This window comes from Ursus maritimus, unplaced genomic scaffold (genome assembly GCF_017311325.1).
Source record: "Ursus maritimus isolate PB19 unplaced genomic scaffold, ASM1731132v1 scaffold_19, whole genome shotgun sequence".
Lineage (NCBI taxonomy): Eukaryota > Metazoa > Chordata > Mammalia > Carnivora > Ursidae > Ursus > Ursus maritimus.
The window spans coordinates 10,737,572-10,764,815 of NW_024424341.1; the positions used below are offsets into that span (position 1 = coordinate 10,737,572).

General features: G+C 43.8%; 1 long non-coding RNA gene across 3 annotated transcripts in view; it reads right to left on the reverse strand.

Annotated features, from left to right (window-relative positions):
- Positions 1-17,892: 17,892 nt before the first annotated feature.
- Positions 17,893-27,244, reverse strand: part of LOC121103415 — a 72,668-nt gene continuing 63,316 nt past the window's right edge. For 2 of the 3 annotated variants that reach the window (XR_005835588.1, XR_005835589.1), the window contains exons 4-7: positions 26,521-26,737; positions 26,340-26,431; positions 22,087-22,130; positions 17,893-18,308 (exon numbers count right to left, since the gene is read on the reverse strand). This is a non-coding gene — a long non-coding RNA (uncharacterized LOC121103415). The remainder of the gene's footprint in view (positions 18,309-22,086; positions 22,131-26,339; positions 26,432-26,520; positions 26,738-27,244) is intronic. The other variant, XR_005835590.1, reaches the window with a different exon arrangement.

The window sequence follows — 27,244 nt, forward strand, 5'->3', positions numbered from 1 at the left end:
GAAAAATGAAGGAAATAAAATGGGACATTTAAAAACTAATAGAAATCTTGAATATAATAACTACTGACAAAGGCAATTAAGGAACACTTTTAAAATTTTTAATAGAAATAAATGAGAGTGTTCAAATGACAGGCACCCAAAGGAAAGAAGGAAATTTGTTAAATTTAACTATTGCATTATTCCTAATTATTTTCCCTAAATCAAAGAAAACATTTTACAACTTTTAAAAAAGTACTATAAATAATGATCCCTGAGTTTATCAACAAATAAATATGAATTAACATTGCTTCCTGTGTGTTCCTAATTAAGCATTCTTTTACAATCAGACTAGCCCCTATTGCATTCAGAATCACATGACCATGTTTTGTTACATGGAGAAATGGGGAAAAGTCAGATTTGAAAGGTTTTTTTTTTTGAAAGACTTATTTATTTTAGAGAGAGGGAGAGAATGAGAGAGAGAGAGAGAGAGAGAGAGAACAGGCGGAGGGGCAGAGGGAGAGAGAGTCTTAAGCAGACTCCGAGCTAAGCATGCAGCCCGACTCAGGGCTCCACTTGGGGCTCCATCTGGGGCTCGTTGAAGGGTTTGACACAGAGCTCGATCTCAGGGTCAGGACCCTGAGATCATGATCCAAGCCAATACCAAGAGTCCTATGCTTAACCAACTGTTCCATCCAGGCACCCTGAAAGTTCTTTTCAATTAATTAAGCAGGTTTTTAAAAAGAAGAAGGAACCCTAATTGAAACTGCACAACCCACATCTTTTGGACACCTCTTTCAACCACCATTTTATGCTTCTATACAGCATATAGAAACATAGACTATGTAGAGACTTACACAGCCTAATGATACTTAGAAAATCTTCAAAGATCACATACTATGAGGGGAAAAAACTACTCTAAAATGAAGTCAGATTCATTTAAGGGTAAAGAGAGTTTGCCATGTATTTCCAGCGATACACAAGTTTTTTCTATACTGGCCAAGTAAAACTTTCCCCAGATTTCCATTTCAGAGTAGGGGAAAGGAGAGTTGTAGGGGCAGGGAGAGTATATAGAGTAGTGATCTTGAAAAACATCTTCATGAGGGTCTTCATGTTCGATGACCTTTTTACCTGCTTGAGGTTCAAACACAGTAACAGTAATCTCTACGTTTTAGCCAATAATTGTTTAATCAGTCATCTGCCTGTACTGGTAGGGAGTTCAGTACCTCTTCTAAAGGCTTCTATTCAGTTGTCCATGAAAACCGGGGGCTTATATGGATAAGCATTAATATCCTGCCATGTGGAAACAGCGTCACTCTTGAACACCAGTCCTGCACAATCACACACCTATCTTGCAGCCAGATTGTGCAGGACACCCATGTGAGCAAAACACCAAGACTTAGGTGATCTTGCCTTGTGGTGAGTCTGTGCTGGCTTAGGGATCTCGTGTTGGATTATCCCAGTCTAGCTGGCAGGTTCTAATAATGTTGCACCTCAAGGGGAGTTGTGTCTATGAGGTTTTCTAGAGTATGACTATCTTCCCAGGAAGCTCAATGGCCCCTGTACCAAACCTCTGCCTCCTTCCCTGCTATGAGCTCTTTGGGATAGGTAGTTTCTGCCAGGCCAGAAGATATCCTGCTCTAGATCATGTCTGCTTGCCTTATGCTTACATAAATACAGTAAGTCTTCCAGAAGAGACTTTTCATCCGCCCCAGACAGGGTAGTGACTGAAAGTTACACTTAGAATCCCAAGCACTCATTCATACTAGAGATGGCTGCTCTTAGAAAAAAAAAAAAAAGAAATTTGCCTTCAGTGTTCCCATTCCTCCCAGTGCAAGATCCCCCCGCCAACAAGGCTGTGTTTCTGTAGAGTTCTGTCTTGGTCCTCTTCCCTTCGTGGTCTACATAGTCCTGCTCAGTTCCATGTGGTCTCCTGCCAACTGTGTGTGTCTGGACAATTCTCAAATCCACTCTTCAGCCAAGGTCACACTCCTCAGCCTCACATCTGCATACCTAACCTGTCTAGAGACTTCCACAGAGATATCTCACAGATACCTAGAACTCACCATGTAGGAACATCTCCTTATCAATCCATGCACTATGGTTCACCCATTGCTGGAGCACAGACCTGGCTCAACAACAACAAGCCGTTGTTGCTTAATACCATCCCTCACTCCACGTCAACTCTATTTCCTAAATATCTCTCAGGCCACCTCCCCGTGGTCAGATCCCTGCCATTACACTTTCCTGGGTCACCAATTGTCCCTTGTTTGGATGACTCCAACAGCCTCTTAAGCCCATTACCAAATTACCTGCTCTGCTCTCTTTAACTGATCTTCCACCTTGTGGCCAAAATGACCCTTCCCAGAGGAAATCTGACCTCCCACCCTGCAGCAATCCCTGTGATACCTAAAGCTTGTTCTGAATTCCCTAAGAATAATACAAAAAATTTGTTAACAAGTTTTCCACAAAGCACATGTTGATGTGGTCCCCAGTGTGTCTGTCTCCTCCTCTTTTCTTTCCTCCTCCTTTCTCCTTCCCTCCCCACCTTCATCCTTCTCCCCCCACTGTCCCACCTTTCCGGCCAATTTAAAATCCTCTCACTTTTGCCTCCAGGCCTTTGCACACCTTATGTCTCCTGTCAAGGCACTCTTCCTCACTCTCCTGCCTGACAACCTCTTACACATCATTCAAAGCTCATCATCAATGTCACTGGCTGGGGAAGCTTTCTTTAGGTATGCACATGTGAGGCTGAGGTTGGGTTAGGTGTCCCTTCTAGAGGCAGGTACTCCCTCGATCAAGGTGCTTGCTATCTTTTATTAATTAAGTCAATGAATATTTGCTAGGGACCTACTACAGGCCAGGCACTAGAGAGATACAAGGCTCATTGTAGAGATTTAATTTAATTTAATTTAATTATTTTATTTTTCATTGTAGAGATTTTGGAAACAATAAAACTGACTAAAACTTGATTTTCTCTCCACTGCCACTATGCATAAGCAATTCTGTGTCAGTGATAAATACTCCTGTCTGAAAATCTATTTTTTTTTTTAGTAACAGCTTGAGATAAAATTCACATACTGTACAATTTACCCACTTAAAGTGTACAATTCAATGGTTTTTAGTATATTCATGGAGTTGTGTGACTATTACCACAATAAATTTTAGAACATTTTCATCATTCCCCAAAGAAACCCTCTACTCTTTTGCTATGGTCCTTCCAGTCCCCCCAACCCAAGGCAACTACTAACCTGCTTTCTCTCCCTATAGATTTGCCAATTCTGGACATTTCACGTAACTGGAAACACAGAAAATATGGCTTTTTCTGTCTGGCTTCTTTTTCTTAGCAAAGTGTTTCTGAGGTTCATGCATACTGTAGCATGAATGAAGACTTCATCCCTTTTTTAAATAAAAATTTTATATATTGAAGGTACACAAGATGATGATTTGATATGAAGATTTGATACATAGTGGATTGATTACTAAGTCAAGCTAATTAACACATCATCGCCTCACATAGCTACCACTTTCTTGTGTGGTGAGAGCACCTGAAATCTACTCTCTTAGATTTCCAGTATTTAGTACAGTATTATTAACTATGGTCATCAAGGGTACATTAGATTTGTAGATTTATTTATCCTACATAACTGTAACTCTGTAGCCTTTGACAAATGTATTTTCCCATTTCTCTCCTTCCTCCCTCACCAGCCCCTGCTAACCACCATTCTGCTTTGTGCTTCTGTGAGTTCAGCTTTTTAAAATTCCACATATAAATGAGATCATACAGCTCTTGACTTTTTATGCCTGGCTAATTTCGCTTAGCATAATGTCCCCCAGATCCATCCATGTTGTCAGAAATGGCAGACTTCCCTTCTTTTTAAAAGCTGAATAATATTCCATTGCATGTATATACCACTTCTTTTTTATCCATTCACCCATTGATGGACCTTTATGCTGTTTCACCCTCTTGGTCATCATGAATAATGCTACACTAGAATGTGGGACTGAAGATCTCTCTTCACTATCCTGTGTTCATTTCCTTTGCACATATACCCAGCAGTGGGATTGTTGGATCATATGGTAACTCTATTTTTAATTTTTTAGGGAACCTCTATTCTGTCTTTCATAGTGGCTGCATTTACATTCCCACCAACACTATACCTAAGTCCCTTTTCCATATTCTCACCAATACTCATTATCTTTTGTCTTTTTGATCACAGCCCCTTTAACAGGTATGAAGTGATATACCATTGTGATTTTGATTTGCGTTTCCCTGATGATGAGTGATGTCGAGCATCTTTTCATACACCTGCTGGCCATTCATTGTGTCTTCTTTTGAGAAATATCTGTTCAGGTCTTTCGCCTATTTTTAATCAGGTTCTTTGTGTTCTTGCTATTGAGTTTTTCGAGTTCCTTATATATTTTGGGTATTAAAATCTTTTTGGATGTATGGTCTACAGCTGTTTTCTCCCATTTCACAGGTTGCCTCTTCATTGTATTGATTGCTTCCTTTGCTGTGAGCAAGCTCTTCAGTTTGATACAATCCCATTTGCTGATTTTTGCTTTTGTTGCCTGTGCTGTTGGGGTCATATCAAAAAAATCATTGCCCAGACCAATGTCAAGATTTGTCCCTTTTGTTTTCTTCTAGTAGTTTTATAGTTTCAAGTCTTACATTTAAGTCTTCGATATATTTTGAGATCATCTCTGTCTAGGGAGTGAGAAGAGGGTCCAATTTCATTCTTCCACATGTGGATAATCAGTTTTCCCAATGCCATTTATTAAAGACATTGTCCTCTCTTGTGTATCCTTTGCTAAATGTGTGGATTTATTTCTGGGCTCTCTTTCTGTTCTATTGGTCTATATGTCTATTTTTAGGCCAGTACCATGCTCTTTTGATTACTATAGCTTTGAGGTATATTTTGAAATCAGGCAGCATGATGCCTCTAGTTTTATTCTTTATGTTCAGCATTGCTTCGGCTACTTGGGGTCTCTCATAATTCCACAGGATTTTAATACTGTTTTTCCTATGTCTGTGAAAAACGCCTTGGTATTTTTTTCTTTCTTCCTCCCTTCCTTTCTTTTTCTTTCTTTCCTCTTTCTTTTTTTAGAGAGAGAGAGAGCTTAGGGCAGGAGGGGCAGAGGGCAGAAGGAGAGGGAAAGAAAGAATCCCAAGCAGGCTCCATGCCCAGCACGGAGCCAGATGCAGGGGCTCCTACAACGCTGAGATCATGACCCAAGCTGAAATCAAAAGTCCAATGCACAGCTGACTGAGCCACCCAGGCACCTGCCTTTGTATTTTGGATCGGGATTGCAATGAATCTGTAGATGGCTGTAGATAGTAGAGACATTTAAAAAATATTAATTCCTTCAATCCACGAACATGGGATATCATTCCATTTATTGGTGTGTTTTCTGGCTTTGTTCCTCAATGTTTCACAGTAAAAAAAAAAATATTTTCTTAGTCTAAATTCTAAATAATTGTTGCATTATCCGTTGAGTTAACAATATATATGTAAGCTTCAAATTAGCACATTTTTTATTACATATGGCCTCATAAATATTACATTCTAAACACGAGGTAATGCAGACCAACGCCTGCTTATGCGGTGGGCCCCCACTGCGTCAGAACTCAGCTACAGGCTACGTCTCAAGAGAATAATTCTGTGAAGTGTCAGAATTGCTTGAGCTTGCTTCCGACGCAGCGTGCATCTCTAACCCCTAGAGTGTGACGCATTCCCACATTTATGTGGTAGATTCAAACTAAACAATGATATAATGAGGGATATAAAAATGAGGAATTTGAGTGACTTCAGTTCTGTCGTTCTTGTGACAAATAGAAGTTTTCATTTGTGTGTAACATGGTGAAACAGTACAAACAACTAGGTGTAATTCTTTTGTTTGGTAAAAGCAAAGTCTAATTCACACATGAAATATCTCACTGAATTGGAATAATGCCTTTGAAATTGAAATGTATTCTTTTAAAATTCCTTATTCTTTGTTTTAAAGCTAAAGAATACAAGCATAATGATTGTAGCAATTTCATTAATTATTGTGTAATTATTGCTGAAAATAATTTGCTGTATAGAAAAGAGGATATGTAAAAATGATCTGCTTTGTATTTTTAAAGATATCAGGTGTGCCACCAAAGACGAGACCTGTGCTTACAGTAAATTGGAAACTATTGGCTGCTTGCTGTGTACCTGATACTAGGTGCTTTGCATTCGTTAAATCACTTATTTCACATAATAACTTCAGAAGGTAAAAACGTTATTATTGCTATAATTCCCATTTGTAGATAAAGAACCTGAGTCAAGTGGGGTGCCTGGGTGGCTCAGTCGGTGAAGCGTCTGCTTTCGGCTCAAGTCATCATCTCAGAGTCCTGCATCGATCTCCCTGTTCAGCCAGGAGTCTGCTTCTCTCCTTTTCCCTCTGCCCCCCTGCCCCGCCGCTCATGCTCATGGGCTCTCTCTCTCAATCAAATAAATAAATAAAATCTTAAAAAAAGAAAAAAAAAAGAAACCGAGTCATGAAGATGCTGTATTAGAGTTAAAGGTGGGATGAGGACCCAGGTGGTCTCATTCCAGAAGCCGTGCTATGAACCGCAATACTGCACGGCCTCTCATTACCTCACCCGTAAGTAATCATCACAAGCCACCCTTCAGTGAGCTCCAGTTATGTGCCAAGGGCTTTATACACATTATCTCATTTAATCCTTTCTTTTTTTAGAGAGAATGAGTGCAAGCAGAGGGGGCAGGTAGGCAGAGGGAGAGAGAGAGAATCCCAAGCAGAGAGAATCCCAACGTGGGGCTCAAGCTCACGTCCCTGAGATCATGACCTCAGCCAAAATCAAGAGTCAGCCGCTTAACCAACTGAGCCACCCAGGCGCCTGTAATCCTTTAATCTTTATAACAACCCTATGGAGTTATTATTATTTTCACCTTAAAGACTGAGGAAGCTAGATTCAGAGAAGTTCAGTAACTTACTAAGATCTAAGAGGTACACCTGGCAGAAAGGGCGTTCTGATTCCGCCCCGCCTGGTTCCAGAACCCCTCCTCTTCCCATTGTTCCTTCCATTTGTTGGAGCACAGAAAGGACCACGGGCTTCTGAAGTGCTAGAATGAGCTCCCAGATCAACAACTGAAATCCCCATGGGAGGGGCAGTGTTGGCCTATTAAGTGTGACCCTATTGTTCCTTCCCCCATAGCCAGAAGAGAAGGAAAAAGGAGGACACACATCTTGTGAGTAAAACTGCCCAACAGGATCAGGGGTTTGACACTCTCGGGCAACATAAGAAAGGAGCCCAGATCAGAGAAGCCCAGGAGTTAGTGCCACAGGGGGAAACTGAGGCACACACATTGAGTTTCAAGGTGCAACAGCTAGAGAGAAGAGTAAGCATTTTCTTGAGTCATCAGAGAAAAAGCTCTGTCCCAGCAAGACAACGCAATGCCCAACCACACTAAGACAAAGGAGCAGCGCCAAAGGAAAGGAACGCGAACTGCAGCTCTGAGGTTAGGCATAGCTGCAGCCCGCTCCCACGAACAGGTCTCCATAGCTCTCCTTCCATCTATTGGCTTTACTCTTGGGCAGAGCCTCCAACAGCAACTGCAAGAATGGCCCTCCTGAAATTCCTGGCTGCCATCCTGCCACCTGCATAACCCCAGCAGAAAGAGGGGTTGTTCTTTCCTGGTAACGACAGCAACATTCCCAAGCCTGGCGTTTCCTGTCCCAGCTTTGGTCACATGCCCATCCCGAAACAATCAGAGAAAGGGACATGAAAACTCTCATATGTCAAGTCTGAATGATGTGCCTCCCCCTGGTTCCGCCATGCAGAGTCAGCCCACCTGAACCACATGAATTAAGTGGGGAAAGACATTCTATTATTTCCAGAAGAAAAGAGAATGAAAGTGTGCAGACAAAAATATGAAACCAAAAGCACATGTTCACCTTGACAGTCCTCTTAACTGCCAAATCTCGTGATTCTCTCAGTCCCTTTCTGACTTCTTCTGGTTATATGTCACCCTGTTGACCATCTTACACTTGACCTCTTGCTCACAGCTTATTCTTGGGATCATACCAACTATCAGAAATCAAGGCACGTGTCTGTCCAGTGGCTACCATCGCATCAGTCACCCTTCCAGGCCACACTGATTTTATCACTCCAAAGGCATTATGCCCTCCTTCCATATCATATGATGGAAGTCATTCATGTGGTGACACATTCCCCACGAGCATGATTGTGAATTAGCCGTAGATGTAACGCCATTCCTCTTCTCTTACAAAAGTATGCAAAAGAAATGCAAGCCACAAAGAACATCATCATTAAAGGGGAGTATTAATTCTTTTCTCATTTACTTCTTCAAGGCATTTGAAAATGTCATTTCATACTTATGGGTCATTTTTGAAGACATCTTCCAAAACAATTGTGAAAAATAGGGACGTCCAGGGAACCAAGTCACATCCAGGTAACTTAGGCATTTTGTCATCCCACCCACCGTCTTTATCGTAGCATTCATTTGATCATGGGTTCACAGTCTGTTTCGCATTTTTATTTGTGTGTTTGTCTTATGTAACTATTCCAAAGGTCATAAATACAAATTCCTACTTGAGCAAGGCAAGTGTAGCTGGTGGGGGCTGCGATGGACTGGAAACTATTATTTCTCAATAAAGGATGTAGCCACTACTCGGGTCCAGCTGGTTGTTGCCGTGAGGGAACATGGGACCTGTTTCTGAGTCATCTGATATTTTTCAAGAGAAGTCTGCACTCTCAGTTTTCAAGTGAAACATCTCAATCTCTACATTCTGGCAACAACATCAAAATTTAGCTTTCCTGTTATGTATTTATTTATTAATGTAAGACACTATCTACCAAACCAATTCCATCTACCATCTTGCAATGTTGGGTCTCTGTGCCTTGTCCCTCACAAAGAGGGTACAGTTCTGGAAAGGTAGAAGGACTAAGTATGTTTCTGCAAAGCTTACAGAACTTTTCACAGGATGGAGTTCATGGCAAGCAGTCAATAAAAAAGAGAAATAAAGTCAGGCTTGCTGACAAACGTTAGACATACACAAACACTATAACAGCAATTGTACAGAGCATTGTGTCAATTTGGGTTTGTTTTGTTGTTGTTATTGTTGTTTTAAAGCTATTTATTTATTTATTTGAGAGAAAGCACAAGCAGGGGGAGTGGCAGAGAGAGAGGGAGAAGCAGGACCCTGAGGTCATGACCTGAGCTGAAGGCAAATGCTTAACTGACTGAGCCACCCAGGTGCCCCTGGATCTGTCTTCAAGGATGTCAAGTGACCTCACCAAAACTTTCTTTCAAACAAAGTTGGTGATTCTGGAGAAGCTGCCTCTCCAGGCCTGACGAGTTCATTTAAATCAGAATCACTCTTAACAGTGCCTGCAATGCGGGGTCCTGCCGTCTAGAGGATGTAGCAGGACTGCAGGCTCTGATTCAGAACACTCACCCTCCAAAAGCTGCTCATGGCACCCACCACATTTTCCCCCCAGCCTTCTCTCATTTTCTATAGAGCCCCTAATCTGTACACAGTACATACCAATGAGATTTACATATGATTTTAGCAAATCTCTAAAGCTATTCTGCTACCGAGTTTTATGTGTCAAACGCACGTTTTAAGGAGCTAAGATTCCCCAGCCAAGCACAGATAAGGAAGCCCGGCATGGCCTCGGTTTCTGAGTCTATATCTGGAAAGGGCTCGGTGATAATTTGTGTAGGTGGCAAAGGTTTTAAATGTCCATTGATCAAGCAGTATTTGAGAATTGCTTAAAAGGAAATGGTACATAAAATCAATATTTAATTGATTAATTTCCTTTATGCATCAGTGACCGGCAGGTCGAGAGACAGACATCAATGGAAGCCTAACGCCAAACTTATGCCAGCTGGCGGCTCCACGTCCACCTCTAGCCTGAGGATTAAAGTCAGCACAACTCCCGAGCGTGTCTGAGGGCAGCTGGGAGAGTGGCAACAAGATCTTTGGTTGAGGGAAAGTCATCTACTTCCTCTTCCCTGTTCCAATCCACTGCTCTTTGATCCTCTCAAGAAGGGGGTCAGTGGGGATGCTTCTGATTGGGCACCCTGCATGTGATGCTCCGCCATGGGGGGAGAGGGGGCGGGGCTAGGGCAACTCCCACAGTACCCAGTGGGGAAATGTTATTAAGTCCATAGATGAAGAAGGAGAAAAGAATGTCAAACATCCCAAGGGGAGGGTGAAGGGGTTCATTCTTAGGAAATGACAGGAGCAGGGGCATGATCATGTCTCCTGACTTACTAACTCTTTTCTTGCTGATTGCTTATATTCTCCTCTGCGCTTTATTTGCTGTACCATTTGATTATTGACACAACATGAGAATGACGATATATATATTTTTACGGATGAGAAGAGATCTCAGAGGTGATAAATGATGGCCACAGAGCTGCTGAGTTGGAGGGGGTCTTTGGATGTCATTAATCTTATCCCATTTTACACCCATGGAATCCGAAGCCTGGAGAGAATAAGTTACCTGCCAAAATCCAGTGGGTAAGTAATTAGCAGAGACCAGATTAGAACCCAGACTTTCAGAGATTACCTTATTGGCCCTGGTGCCAACATTACTCAGGACCGTGCTCTAGAAGTTAGTCTTTCTGTCCTCTCAACGATAAAGGCTTAGAGGTAACAGGGACAGACAGGGTCCAAGGAAGGTTCATTAGGAGATCTTTAAAGTCTTACAAATCAAAAGTAAATTATGAAAGAAAAGGCAATGTAAATCAACCCAACGCCTTAAATATGAACTTTTAAGAACTTCTTGCTTGTTCAATCCCATCCCTCTAATGCTGGCAAAATTTTGCTAAGTATGGATACCCAACAGACCAAGATTAATGAATAGACCAGGATTACTTATAATTGACCTATTCATTGTTCCTATGCAGATGGTTCTACTAAGTATGTGAAAACAATTTGTTCTCTTAAATAGGTTATATATTCCCTACCCTCTATCTTGTTTACACTATTAATTTGCTTAGCAAACCCTTTTTTCCATATCTAGTACAAAGGTAAACTTCAGCTCAGCCAGAGGGTCTGAATTATTCATACATTCTAAATTAGCAGGGTCCAGATTAATGAGGTTTTACTCTACTTTTTATCCTCAACTACCTTCCCTTGGGGCATAGAGTCATTGCTAGCCTCTCTTTCCTTCCCTATTATCATAAGCTATATCCCCCAAGTGATACTTCTTTAAAGGGGCACCTGGTTACAGTCTCTCTAGAGCGGCTCCAAAGGCACAATGCAAAGAAGACAAGCACAAGCGGTCACGTGTTGCAAATTTCCTATTGCCCCATCCTTGGTGCAAATTCTTTGTAGTAAGTAGCTGTCGGAAGCTAGCAACTAGCTTAACGTCCCTTTCTCCCACAAAGAATTTTTTAAAGGACTTGGGCACCATGAGGCCATTAGCCGGGAGGACAGAAGCAGAGAAAGCCTTGTGGGACTTCTCGAGTGGACCCCCTGGTGATCATGTACTTGCTTAGCAAGAATTAGAACTCCGGCTCCACCAGCTAGTACAAGAGGGCTGGCTGGCTGATGATCATACCCTGCTCTTTGATGTTAGAATGGTATATACATTTTAAACATTCATCTCCATGCACAATTCATGAACAACAAACACCCTCCTTCCCCCCCAAAAAATTACTGCAGGAAAGGAGCTCTCTCTCTCTCTCTGTCTCTCCCGCTCTGCCAATGTCATCTTTATGATGTGAAAATAACTATTTTGAGATTGGTGCAATCTGTGAAAACTAAAAGCAAAGAAATTATGTGTGTTTATCCAAGGTAAGTAGGGAAGCACCGGGAACATAAGAACACGGACACTATTGAGGATTAGCCGAAAGCCAGTCGCAGTATGCACGCTCATTTCCTCTTTTACTGTTTAATTCCCCCATGATGCCATCTGATCAGTTCGCGAATGTCCCCTGTGTCTTTGCCTTAACAATCGAGCCTGGTAGGCCATTCCACACATTTGTGATTCTCTGCATGAAAAAAATGCTTCCTGACATCTGTTCTGAATTTGTTTCTCTTTAATTTCCATTTATGCTTCCCTTATCCTAACATCTGTGTCATTCTGAAAACAGTAACTCAGACTGACGTTATCTGTGCCATTTACAATTTTATATTCCCCAGCTAGAAGTTCCTCTTAACCATGTAGTGGATGTGGAATTCTGGTTGATGTTCAATCCAGCGAGTGGGGCTCAGCTGTGATTTCAGATGGCTCAGGAGATGTGTCAGCCCCCGATCCTTTCCCGATAGCTATTTTGAAAGAGAAGCCAGGGGGGTCAAACCTGGATAAACACAGTCTTTCAGCTGGAAACCTTTCTGCAGAGGCCTCTCCCCCGGCCCTTCAATGCAGAGGTGGACTTTACTCTTCGTTTCCTAAGGCTTACCTGCACTCTCTTTTAAGTCACTTTCCAGCATGATCCAGAGCCTAGGATGTTGCATACACCCAAGAAACGTTTGTTGGATGAATGCATAAACCAAAGAAGGTAGTTAGGTGGGAAGGAAGAATGGAAAGGAAGTCGGTTGTTTCTTAGAAAACAAAAGGGCAAGATCTAAGACTCAGAGCCAATTCTAAAACAATCGTGTCCTTCTGAAATACATCGGCTTCTTAGAGCTGTTATTTGGATGGTCAAAATGTCCCCCCCCTACCCTGCAGTCCCCAATACTCAGGTTAATCTCTCTCCAGTGGATTTGACAAGTCCATTCCGTGCCCAACTAATTTACATAAATTCTAATCATGGCTGCAGAAGGCTGTTTTCTGGATACCGCTACCATATTCTGGCTCACAATTCCCACACAGGCTTTCCCTGATGTTATCTCTTTCTCTAAGCTTAAAGCATGCAACCCAAACATGTCCTGAGATCCAAGTGCTCCCCCAAAGAGTTAAACATCCTTTAGTTTTCAAAAAATAATACAGTCATTCAAGAAATTTTTTATCTTCGGGGCGCCTGGGTGGACAGCGGTTGAGCGTCTGCCTTCGGCTCAGGGCGTGATCCCGGCGTTATGGGATCGAGCCCCACATCAGGCTCTTCTGCTATGAGCCTGCTTCTTCCTCTCCCACTCCCCCTGCTTGTGTTCCCTCTCTCACTGGCTGTGTCTATCTCTGTCGAATAAATAAATAAAAAATCTTTAAAAAAAAAAAAAAGAAATTTTTATCTGTTGCACAACTCCCATGTACCAGGCACAGCGCTACATGCTCAGAATACAATGAGGATAAACAGTGGCATGGTCTCCACCCCGGTGGAACTTAAAGTCCAATGGGAGAGGCAAAAAAAAAAAGAAAGGCACAGATAAGCGAGCAAATCAAATTAACCTCCAACTGTACTTGTGTCCAGCGTTACAGAGGAGAGGGAGCCGCGAGAGAGAACGAGGGAAGAGCTGTTTTTAGATTGAGTGCTGGAGGGGCGTCACAAAATGCAATATCACAATATATACGGAGCAAAAGTAGCCAAAGTCATCATGAGCCATGAGTTGGTCAAATGTAGTTCATAGAAGCCACGTGCTGCTGGAGGAGGGACAGGAGCCAAGAAAGGATGGCGTCCTCTAACATGGTGGCAGAGATGAATACATCTGGAGCAGTGGTAATGGGAGTGGAGAAGCAGTCTTCACTTGTTTTCAAATATGGAACAATTGGCAAAATACTGCCATTAGAGCTCAAGGAAAGAAGAGCTCGGTGAAAGCTGGAAACGTCAGGGAAAGCTTTGAGAAAGAGAAGAGACTGAGGCTGGGCCGGACAGTAAGAAGGTGAAAAACACCCTGCCTCTCTCCTGGTCCAGGACACCACCATCTCCTGCTTCAACGACAGCTCCAGCCTGCACTATTTCCCCTAAGGAAGCTAGGACGACATTCCTCACGTGGCAATCTGACCCTGTCACCTCAAACCCTTCCACGGCCCCCACTGTCTTCAAGATGAAAGCTGAACTTTTTCATGAGGTTCAGAGGGACCCTCATCATCTGGCCCCGGCACACCTACCTAGTTACATCTCTTGGAAGCTTCTGCAACCCCTCCACCCCCTCAATTTACATTCTACTTCTACCAACTTCCTTCAACCCCATGAGTATGTGATGCCCCATTTGTTCCTTCCACCCGGCCTTCCTCTTAGTCCTCCACTCAGTGACCTGCTGCTCGCCCTTCAGAGGCAAGTGATGAAACTGCCATTCTGGGAGGCCTTCTCTGAACCTCCCCCATGTCTGAGTTGGGGGGACCTTGCTGTGTGCTCTCAGAGCCACAGTCCACAGTGGGATAGCATGAGCCTATCCCACTATATTATAACTGGTTGTTTAACTGGCTCCCCTGCCACATCATAAGTTCTGTGAAGGCAGTGCCTGTATCAGATTTACTCTCCACTATTTCTCAAGAACCAGTGCGGTTCTTTCTGGAAACAAATGAGTGAGCCCTGATGAAACCGTCAAAACCACGCTGCTGAACTGAAAGGATCTTTGGCCAACATTGGATCTAGATCTTCCCCAGAAAGAAGATGATGTTGAGATCCCATTGACCCATTCCAAGCCGCCTCATTGAAATCAGCCCCATTCAGAGATGAATCAGCCTCCCCAACATAAATCTGGCTCAAACTAGAGAGCCCAAGTTCTGCCTATTAGCCTCCAAGAAGAAATTACAGGGAGGCAAGGGGACAGAGGAAGAGGGAAGAAGTGTTTCGACACTTCCCCAAATGACACCGGCCTTGACATCAGAAAGTCCAAGAAAAGCACAGCTGCCTTTCTCCCCCTCCCCCCAAGTTATGATGAACTCCTTGCGTCAAGATTCCATTTCCCCCTTTTGGAATTATTTATGTGTCACTGGGCTTAAATAAAGAATCTACTCTTTGGAGGAAAACATTTCATGTTCTTCCCCAATTTTTTTAAACATTTGATATACTGATCCTGTTTTTAACTAAGCTCCAGTCTGTGAGTAATTGGTAAGTTTTCTTTCCTGGTTATATCATACTAAAGCTTATTCAGATGTGATAACGTTTTTGCTGCTGTATCTTGGCAACATGATTTATTCTGCAAATGCTCAGTGTTACCGTCTCACAAAGCTGTACCATCTGGGTTGAATTAATAGGCTACCCAGAGAAATAAATGAGAATGGTCTCCCATAATTAACATGTAGGTAAAGTATATTTAACAGATTATTATAATTAATATGTCAGTTACTGATTTCATGCTAAATAGAATTGTGAACACAAGATATTAAGATTAGTTACCCTCTCTGTGTGTGCCTCGAAAAAAAATGCAATGGGGAAAGAAACAAGGGCACGGAGTTCAGTATCAATAACACTGACCTTAACATTAAGAGCATCAGATACCAAAACTCTAAGCAAACAGTGACAATGTCAGGCATTATAAGCTGGGAGCAGCAAATTACTGGTTTCATAAATTCCGAGTTTATACCAGAGATGTCCAGAATATCCCAGATGTGACCTGCAAAAGCACAAGAATGTGCTTAATTTATACACAGCTGAAGGCGGCTATCTAAGGGAAGAGGGGCGGGGGGTGGGGGTGGGAGTGGGGGAGGGAAGACAAAGAAAGAAACCAGATTTGCTCCTAATGCCAGTCTGCATTCCCTGCTGCTCAGTACTGTATGCAAAATGCCAGTTTGAGAGAGAAAATCCACAAAGGAGGCCTAGAGGCGATGGGAACTCAGGGAATAGAGGCATCTGCAGTTATCCTCACACGGAGTGCACAGAGTTTGAGCCACTGGCCTGGATGACGATGGAGGGGATGGAGGGTCGTGTTGCTGGGAACAAGGCAGCGGGGGCTGGGGGAGAAGAGCGAGGATGACTCACTCTCCTTTAACGTGTTTTTCACGACAAATTCCCCTATCAAGATTATTAAGTTCCATTTCTTTCAAAGCTTCTGGGAAAAGGAGAGATTCATCTTGGCAGAGATTCTCATGGGGCTGCTGAACTGAACGGTTCACTCGCCCGGCCACGAAAGCTACTCTTCCTACAGGTGCAGCCGGTTTTCCCCGTAATGGGTGTGTATGTGCTTCACACCACAGTGAGGCAACAACAAATTGGTTTCAGTGTGTGTTTGTGTACGCGTATGTGTGTGCAGTTGAAGCAAGAATGTGAATTTATTTCCTTCTGTCTGGCTTTTCCTAGTCATCGAAAGGAGATGTTTTGTTTTTCTTTTCCAGACAGTCCCGCTGTCCCTTACTCCTCACCAGTACCCAAGTGATCAGAAACTCACTGGGAATTGCCTTACCTTCTCGCTGACCCTGAGACTGTAGACTGGGATTAAAATTATAATTCTGATTTCAACTGGCATGTTCAAGTTGTGCCTTCATTGGCCTCCAAGGAGAGGCCACATTTTTAGGGAAGCTTCTGCAGGGGGTGTGGGCCACGGCTCCCAACTCCCCCCAGCAGGGAACAGTGCAGGGCGCCCCACTCACAGAGCGTCTGTTTCCAGGGCTCCCTAATTGATGAACAAATGGATTCATGAATCCTCCAAGCTGAGCCGTCCTTAGGGAGTCCCTGAGGATGGAGTTCAGCACATTTCCAAAATAACCAGGCCATCAGAGAAATGACAGATAGAGCTAAACGAAATATACCTCCCAAGAACGTATCTGTGTAGGCTTTAGGAGCAGAATGAAAAGAAGTTTTCCCGTTGCCCTTTTTATCAATAGGGCAAAGGAAGGAGCAAACACTGTCATCATCGGAGGGGGGTGGGGAGGGAAAAGGCAGAAAGAGGAACCATCGGGTTAGTTCAAGCAAAAACAGGTTAGGAAAATGCAAATCCAAACCACAATGAGATATCACCTCAAGCCTGTTAGAATGGCGGTTATCAGAAAGACCAGATAACAAATGCAGGGATGTGGAGAAAAGGGAGTGCTGGTGCACTGTTGGGGGGATGATAAACCCACTCTAGGTCACTTTGGAAAACAGTATGGAGGATCCTCAGAAAGTTACAAATAGAACTACCCTATGATCCAGCAATTCCATTTCTGAGAATATACCCAAAGGAAATGAAAACACCAACTCAAAAAAGATATCTGCACCCCTGTTCATAGCAGCGTTATTCACGAGAGCCAAAACATGGAAATAACCTACGTGTCCATCGCCAATGAATGGATAAAGAAGCTGTGCTATATATATTTATAATGGAATATTACTCAGCCATAAAAAACCCCCAAAGAAACCCTACCATTTGTGACAACATGGATGGACCTTGAAGGCATTTTGCTAAGTGAAATGTCAGACAGAGAAAGACAAATACTGTATGATCTCACTTATATGTGAAATCTTAAGCAAACAAACCAAACCTCATAGAAAAAGAGATCAAACGTGGTGACCAGAGGCCAAGAGGTAATTGGAGGAAGGTGGTCAAAAGGTACAAAATTCTATAAGATAAAGTACTAGGGATATAATGTTCAACATAATGCCTATAGCTAACACTGCTGAATCGTATGTAGGAAGATGTTGAAAACATAAATCCTAAGAGTTCTCATCACAAGAAGAAAACATTTTCTTTATTCTTTTTTCCTTCTTTTCTTTGCATTCTATCTATATGAGAAGATGGATGCCCGCTGAACCCACTGAAATCATTTCACAATGTACGTAAATCAAACCATGATGCTGTACGCCTTAAACTTACATAGTGATGTATGACAATTATTTCTCAAGACAACTGGCGAAAAAACAGGGATCTGTCTGAATGATCCAGGAAAGGTTCAGAGCACGCAAGAATAGGAAGTGCTCCTGATCTCAGGAGGGATTCTAACATAAAAGGAGAGACTTTTAACCATAGGGAACAAACTGAGAGTTGCTGGAGGGGAGGTGCGTGGGTAACTGGGTGATGGGTATTAAGGAGGGCATGTGATGTAATGAGCACTGGGTGTTGTATGCAACTGATGAATCACTAAACTCTACCTCTGAAACTAACAATACAGTATATGTTAATTAAATTGAATTGAAAAAAAAAATTTTTTTTTTTTAAAGAAGCTCCTCTCTCCAGCTCTATCTTTGGAACTTCATTGTGCCCTTCTTTGCTTTTTTCCTTCTCCTTGCTTCCTTCTTTCTTTGCAGGGTCACCTTTGTTCCATTTGCACATGGGCTGTGACATGCTTCCACCTTTTAAATTCTTCCCAAATAACTCCCCCCCACACACACACACAAGAAAGGCTGACTTGGGCTCAATGCTATAATTGCAATTCCCCAGGAGAGAATCTGATTGGCTGACCTCGTGTCAGGGTTCGAGTCAGGGTTCAAAACTGGTCCATCGGAGGTGCTGGTACCCAGAGTAAAGCGGCCCAAGTGGTTCCTTCAGCAGGGGTGGAAGAAACAACCCTATGTGAGGGAGGGAAGGGGAGATGAAGGCAAAGTGATTAACGCCGTTTGATTTAACTTTTTTGGGGGGGGAACTCATTTTATTTTATTTTATTTTATTTTATTTTATTTTATTTTATTTTATATTATAATATTTTTTATTATATTATGTTAGTCACCATACACTACATCCCTAGTTTTTGATGTAAAGTTCGATGATTCATTACTTGCGTATAACACCCAGTGCACCCTGCAATATGTGCCCTCCTTACTACCCATCACCAGCCTATCCCATTCCCCCACCCCCCTCCCCTCTGAAGCCCTCAGTTTGTTTCTCAGAGTCCATAGTCTCTCATGCTTCATTCCCCCTTCTGATTACCCCCCCTTTCTTTATCCCTTTCTTCTTCTACCAATCTTCCTAGTTCTTATGTTCCATAGATGAGAGAAACCATATGATAATTGTCTTTCTCTGCTTGACTTATTTCACTTAGCATTATCTCCTCCAGTGCCGTCCATGTTGCAGCAAATGTTGAGAACTCGTTCTTTCTGATAGCTGAGTAATATTCCATTGTATATATGGACCACAACTTCTTAATCCAGTCATCTGTTGAAGGGCATCTCGGCTCCTTCCACGATTTAGCAATTGTGGACAATGCTGCTATGAACATTGGGGTGCATATGGCCCTTCTCTTCACTACGTCTGCATCTTTGGGGTAAACACCCAGTAGTGCAATGGCTGGATCATAGGGTAGCTCAATTTTAAAATTTTTAAGGGACCTCCACACTGTCTTCCAGAGTGGCAGTACCAACTTGCATTCCCACCAACAATGTAGGAGGGATCTCCTTTCTTCACATCCTCTCCAACAATTGTTGTTTCTTGCCTTGTCAATTTTTGCCATTCTAACTGGCATAAGGTGGTATCTTAGTGTGGTTTTGATTTGAATTTCCCTGATGGCTAATGATTTTGAATATTTTTTCATGTGTCTGTTAGCCATTTGTATGTCTTTATTGGAAAAGTGTCTGTTCATATCTTCTGCCCATATTATGATTTATTTGTTTCTCGTGTATTGAGTTTAAGAAGTTCTTTGTAGATCTTGGATACCAGTCTTTTATCTGTAGTGTCATTTGCAAATATATTCTCCCATTCCTCAGCTTTTTGGGCAACTAATCTTTGATAAAGCAGGAAAAAACATCCAGTGGAAAAAAGACAGTCTCTTCAATAAATGGTGCTGGGAAAATTGGACAGCTACATGCAAAAGAATGAAACTTGACCACTCTCTCACACCATACACAAAGATAAACTCCAAATGGATGAAAGACCTTGATGTGAGACAGGAATCCATCAAAATCTTAGAGGACAGCATAGGCAGCAACCTCTACGACATTGGCCACAGCAACCTTTTTCATGACACATCTCCAAAGGCAAGAGAAACAAAAGATAAAATGAACTCGTGGGACTTCATCAAGATAAAAAGCTTCTGCACAGCCAAGGAAACAGAAAAAAAAAAAATGATTTAACTTTTTTAATCACACCCAACTTGAAAACTGGTCACCTCTGAGGAATGAGATGGTGGGAGCAGGAGCTACAGACTGCTGTCCATTTCTGGGTTGAGATTTTTTTTTTTAAGATTTTATTTATTTATTTGACAAAGAGAGAGACAGCCAGTGAGAGAGGGAACTGAAGCAAGGGGAGTGGGAGAGGAAGAAGCAGGCTCCCAGCGGAGGAGCCTGATGTGGGGCTCGATCCCAGAACGCTGGGATCATGCCCTGAGCCGAAGGCAGACGCTTAAAGACTGAGCCACCCAGGCGCCCCTGGGTTGAGATTTTTTTTTTTTAAAGATTTTATTTATTTATTTGACAGAGATAGAGACAGCCAGAGAGAGAGGGAACACAAGCAGGGGGAGTGGGAGAGGAAGAAGCAGGCTCATAGCTGAAGAGCCTGATGTGGGGCTTGATCCCATAAAGCCGGGATCACACCCTGAGCCGAAGGCAGGCGCTTAACCGCTGTGCCACCCAGGCGCCCCTGGGTTGAGATTTTAAAGCATGTTTTGCTCTTGCAATTTTCCAAAATATTCTTAAATAAGGAAAGTGGAAAAAAAATATATAAATGTACCAACCACACTCCCCATATAAAGAACCATTCTCAGACACTAAGTAACTTCTAAGTCATTTGTCGAATGTGGGATTGGAATCGATGTTCTTCCGTATCACCTCCATGAAGCAATGCGTTTAAACTGTGTCATGATGCATTTAAGTTAAATGTAAAGATTCAAACCATTATAGACTAGTATGCATTGTGACCCATTAGTAGAGTAATTTATAATGTCAGGGAGGTGATTTAGAATGTGGCCTCTTGTGTCTTCTAGACTGAGATTTGGATTTTGCTCACTTAAAGCTTTGTGACCTTGAGCAAGGTACCTAACATTTTTTCTTGTGTTTCTGATTACTCACTTGTAAAATTAGGATAGTAATAGCATCTACCCCACAGGTCGTTGTAAACATATAAATACCGAACATTAAGTACAGTGCCTGAGGCAAGTCCTCAAATATCTTAGCCAGTAAATATGTATCATTCAAAGGAGATCTTATAAAATAGAAAAGATACATCATCTGCCTAGGTTCCTGAGGTGTGATCCAGAATCCCCACGGGCCTATAACTGGATTTCTGTGAATCTGTGAGCCGCCCAAAATTACATGGAAAACTTTGTGGGAAAGAGCATCTTACTAGGGAGAAAGTGTATAATCTTATCACATCCTTAAAGGTATCCCTGAAGGTCAAGGGTCCCTGGCTGAAATCTCCTTCTTCCAAACAATCTCCCACCAACACAGCTTGGTCCCCATAGCAGTTCTCTGCACCAGTCTCCATCCGCAGCTCCTCAGGACCACCATTCATCCCTGCTGGGGGTCTTTTGGCCACCCTCTTTCACTGGAGCTGAGTCGGCCCTGGGCTGTCAAACCAGCCAATCTAACTACGTTAGAATAATATAGTCTAACAACAGGTTGATAAATCCATAAATACATTTAATCACAGAATTGACCAGCTTGGCTTAATTAAAATCATCTGGACTACTAAATTAATCTGAACTATTTCAGTTTCAAGTGACAGAAATCCAACTCGCACTTGATGAAAAAAGAATAGAACCTGTTCACCCTGACAAGCCCAGGAGTGCACCTGATTTGAGGCAAGAATGGATCCAGGTGCTCAAACAAGATCATTGGGAATCGTTCTCCCTCTCTTATCTCTGCTTTACTCTGGGCTGGCTTCGCTCTCGGGTGATCAGGTGGCAACAATGAAGGCCAGCAGCTCAGAGCCAGTAACCCCAGCAAAAAAGAGAGCTCCTCTTTCTCAACAGTGTCGGCCATGCTTCCAGATCAACACCCACTGGCCCACTTGGTCATTGGTCCACCACCCCTGAACCAACTGCCGTGGCCGAGGAGACAGACGGCTCTGACTGGTTAGCCCCGGCCCCGCCTCTGGAGCTGGGCGATGGACTCACCCCCACCACAGCGCATGGACTGAGAGTGGGTGAAGGATGGTTTCCAGAGAAAACTGGTGTCGTGACCAAAAGAAAGAGAGATGGATTTTCGATTGGGCAACTGTTTGCTAACCTGTTATCAGCCACCACAAAGACACAGCCTCCGTGTTGGGGAGTCCGAGTCTTTTCTGGGGGAGACAGCCTAGCCCAGTCCTGATTCAGCGGCACCACGCCACAGGTGCGGGGGAAAGCCTCCCCAACCCAGGGACGGCTGCTGTCTTCTCCAGCAGATCAGCCCCGCAGACCCCGCTTCTGCTACTTACCTCCATTCGGTATCTCCACTGAGGTTTTCAAAGCTCCTATTAGCCTGTCAGAAGGAAAGGATTAACATGTATTTTGATTTCTGTTGAAAACACGTTGTTTCAGAAATAAAGTTGGCATGGCAGGCATCTTGGTTGATTTAATCTCTGACACAGAAGCTTATTTATAGCATCACAGCCTTCTGAATGTTTAAAAACTCGAGCATTAGAAGCCTGCTGTGCTTTTCCTGTGAAGTATGGAACAGCACTGAATGAATAATGCCACCTGAGCCCGCCGCGCAGGCGCGCTCCGGAATCAAACACAGCTTTATCTGCTCCTGGTGTGTGCCAAATCCCTTCTGCTGACGCGGGGTCCGTCCAGGGGGATGATCCCCGGGCCCCCAGCCCGCCACCCGGGGAATGGAAGTCCTGAAGGGAACGGGCTGGTCTGGACCCCCTTTTCCAGCCTGCTTCCCCCCACTTCGGAATCCTCTCCGGGATGGCTGGACGCGTCTCTGAATTGGATGAGCTTCTCTGTGCTGCGTCTCCCTCCAAGGAAACCCCTTCTTTCTCCTGGCCGCCCAATTTCACCAATTCCAGTGTGTCAAGAATACTGTTTGAGAAATGGTATTAAAGCAACTGAAGCCACTCTCCTCGTCTTCCAGGTCAAAGGGCACTTTCACCCAGTGCATTTTCCCCCACAGTGAAATCTCACGAAAACTAGAAATTGGTGGTGGACCTGGGTTCATTTAGGCATTGAACCCTGCCTGTCACAGGAAAAACTGATTATACTCAAGTTAAAAGGTAGGTTGTTTGGTGTGTATTTAAAAGAGCCAGGCAGAGGCATCCTTTTGGGCAGAGGATCCCCAATGGCTATGACAAGTATAAACACTTTATATTAGTTTACAGGCAAGCACCAAGAGCCTCAGTGCTATGACCTGTAAAGGGTGTACTTTCAGTGATCAAGGATCAGGGGGGTTTTTGTTAGTGTGTTTTGGTTTTTGGATCTCAATTGTCAGAGGTTATGGTTTTGATGTTTAGACAAAAAAAAAAAAAAAACATACATTTTAGATCAAGCTCACACCCCCCCTTTCTGGAATCTGGATATAAAAATAGGTATTGCATACCAGGACTTTTCCTAAGACACAGAATACAAAACAGCTAGAAAATCTCCATTCTTAATCACAGGTTGATTACAGAAAGTTCTCATCAGGGGAAGAAAGTTCTTACAGCCAGGCCAAGAACCTCCTGGAAAAAGCATATGACAGCCCCGGTAAATTACTGACACTGAGTATTACTACAGTGGCCATGCTTCTGAGCCAAAAATCAGGGCAAGTGCACTGAAAAGCATAAAAGTCCTTATGGGGATAAATATTGCAAGGAGGACCGTCACAGAAAATGCACCCCTATGCTGAGAGGACACACAATAGCATCTCAGCCTTGGGTTTAAATTACAAAAGGATCAGTTATGTGACCATGAGCAAGTCCCCAACAAACCTCTGTTTCCACATCTGTAATGTGGAGTCTGTAATGGCAGTAATCATATTACCTTCTTCCTAAGGTTGTCATGAGATAGTCAGTGGTAAATACGGTTTCTCTGTGTCATGGAAACCCCTAAGATTTAAGACAATAAGGGACGCCTGCGTGGCTCAGTCAGGCGTGTGGCCGACTCCTGATTTCGGCTCAGGTCATGATCTCAGGACCCTGGGACTGAGCCCTGCTATGGGCTTGGCCCTCAGCGGGGAGTCGGCTAGAGGATTCTCTTCCTCTCCCTCTGCCCATCCCCCTGCTTGCACTCAATTTCATTCTCTCTCTTTTTCAAATAAATCTTAAAAAAAAATTTAAGACAATAAATAGATGTCAAATCACCCCTGTGGAACATGCTTAAGAAATTGTAAAACTGATTTTTTCTTTTTAACTCTTGGCTCATTGACAACCCTGAAGAAATGCAAGAAATACAAGTGAAAAGGCCAGTACTGGGGTTCTAGAAAAATCTCTGGTATACACTGACAGTGTTCAGCATCAAAAGCCATGGTACCAGCAATTTCCACTGGGAAGAGCAACCAATAGAAAGACAAGCAATGGGTAGCTTTGGGGGGTGTCGCCAGTATGGCTGCCATTGGGTCATCTGTGAAGTCAGACAGTATGGTCCCAGTAAGACACAGCAGAGAAGGAAATGGCTGGTACATAGGGGTGCCAAAGAGAGCAAGCTCTTGAATCTTACAGAATTCCTCCTAGATAGCTTTTAGGAGAAATATGATGGGGCTGGATATCCCACAAGGGAGATCCAATTAGAGCTAAAGCAATGTTGTTGTTTGGAATCTGACTTTTTCCTCCATGCTAGCATGGCCTAAAGAATGCAGATTCCAATGGATGTGCAAACACTTGTCCTATAGAAAATGCTCTATGCTGAAAGAGGGCAGCTCATTGAGGTAACCAGGGGGCAACATCTGTGAAGGTAACCAGCGGGCAAGTGCCGGTGACCCACAACAGGACCCAAAGCCTGGAAGGGGGAGAACGGAGAGGGAGCCCCTTGAAGGAATCGATATCACCTGGGCACAGCAAGTCTCCTTCAGGGGTGATATGATAGCCAGAGATGGAACCTGGAGAAAAATGTGGCTGTGAAGGTGGGCAGCTGCCAGAGTTTTCCATGAGAGGAATGAAAAGACTGGAGAAGCCCATAAGACTTCAGCTTATTAAGAGTTTGGCTTCTTTCACAGACCCTCTCAATGGAAATAAAAGCAGAAAGAAATTTCTCCAAAGGGAAGAAAAAGCTACATCCAGACTCCTCCAAAGCAAGAGAGAACTTGGGCGGAAAAAGCAAGTCAACCAAGAACTGAAGAAGGCAAGAAGGGGGGTGAAGACAATTAAGATCCCGATTCCTGGGGGGGGGGATAATCACAAGGACTCTGGCGGTTCCATGACAGCCTCGCCTCAAGAAGCCCACAGCCCTTCATGGCGACCGTGTTGCTGAGGAACAAGCCACTCAATATTGGAAGCTCTCGATCCAAAAGGAAGCGGATGATTCTGCTGCAGTCGCTAAGAGTTCAGCAGTTTGGGGCTGGGGGAAAGAGGGCGATGGGAGGAAAAGCCAGCGTGCATAGAAGTCTACCAAACAAACCTGAGTGTTCAGCCCGTGCAGCAGGCCCCTGTCACCTAGGTGCCGGAACTTAGGTTTACAGGATGGCTGACTGGGAAAATGAGGGCTGGCGGGCTCCTGATTAACTCACGGCGTCGGGGGTGATTCACAGTCACTGTTTCTTCCCTCGGAAACAGAGGCAATGGAATGTGCCAAGCTCTGTGTGTGTGTGTGTGTGTGTGTGTGCGCGCGCGCGCGCACGCACACGTGAATGCTCCCACCCCTACCTACATGCAGGCGGAGGGGTGGGCACGGGAGCTGGTGAGGCTGTGCTTTACGGAAGACAGCCCCGCCACTGTCTTTTAAACCCCTGGCTTGTGATGCTTGTTAAACAGAACATCAGGGCTGGAGAGGCCCGGACAAACTGCCAGGCCAATATTACCTGAGCTTTAGTGTTTAGGGCATATCCTTCTACATTTTTGCAGCTTGTACTAACACTTTTTAAAACTTAATTAAATGTATTTTGATAGGGATACTTATATCACTATATAGAAAGCTAGGTTCATTTACCAAAAGAAGGCAACTAACAACAGGTGAGTGGCTTTGTACCGTCTACCCTCAAAAACTGGCATATTAAGCTTTCCTGTCCGCAGCGTTGGGAGGCTCAGCTAATGAAGAGTCTCCAGCAGCATCTGGTCTATTGCCAACGCTCCATAAATGTTAACTGCCATCCTAAGATATTTATTCTATATTTAATTAGTTTTATTGGGCTGCCTTGCAGCGTCGGGTGCAACCCCAGACCTAGGTGATTTCATTCATGGTCAAGTTCAAAGGACGGCGGCATGGTTGGTGACATTTTGATCATATCTTGATAACCAAGACTCTTTGCATTTGATTGGCAAATGGAAGGCAAGAAGATACAGTGCTAGCTAAGAAGATAATTCATAGAAAAGGCTTCCACCGAGGGACCCACCTGGCTGCCACACGAGCTACACTCACGAGAGGCTCCCACCTATGAGAGGATGGGAAAGCGGGATGGGAGGCGGAGAAGATGCAAAGCTGCCCAGGCTCCCCAGACCTCTGTGACCGAGGCCACTGGGGGGTGACACGGGACCGACGGTAGTGGTGAAGGCTTTCAGAGCATGAGCTGGAAGTCAGACCGATCCCCGTTCCAATCCTGGCTCTGTCACGTACTCACCATGTGGCGCTTCGGATGACGAAGCATCTCTCCGAGCTTCAGCTTTTGCACATTTCGAGTAGGGTCAGTGGAGGGCCTTCCTCACAGACCTGCTGTGAGAATTAAAGTGATCACGAGGATCGTGCAGCACCGTGTCTGGCACGTAGCAGATACTCAGGGTGGATTACTGTTACTTACTAACCCGGGAATGCCACGTTCTTTCCTCCAGCTCAGGAGGACAGGGGGTAGCGTCTGCCACTGAAGGGCTGCGGTTCTCTGTTCTCCACTCCAGACCCTTCAACTTCGCCCTCTCCTCCTGCCTCCCTCCCCGCCGTCCTCCTGAATTTACCAATGGACTCTGGCTTTCACGCGGAGATCATGCTGCTGGTTATTTTGAGACTTGGAACCTTCCATAATCTCTGAAAGAGGACACAGGGTTTTGGTCATTGAGCCGGTCCTGGACCGGGAGTCAAAGATCCTAACAGAATCTTGGCTCTTTTGTGTACTGGCTGCCTGTGCTTAAGTAAATGCCTTCTCTCTCTGACCCTCAGTTTTCCTCCTCTGCAAAATGGACATATGACCACCCCAATGGAGATACTGGTAACACTCTCCCAGGTTGTGGTGGAGATTGAGCTAGTTAACATTTCTTGAGCATTTCTTATACGCCAGATGCTCTTCCAAGAGCTCTACAAGTTTAAAGGCATTTACAGATGAGAAAACTGAGGCGCAGAGAGGTTGAGTGACTTGCCCAAGATCACCCAGCGGGGTTTCAACTCCCACCCACCTGGATCCAGTACACTGAAACTTCCCTGCCTCTGGTGATGCCCCCCATGTGCTTAGCACCATGCTCAGCCCATAAGCAGCACTCCATAAACGTTAGCCACTATTAACCACTTTACAAGATTTCTATAAAGATAAATGAAAGA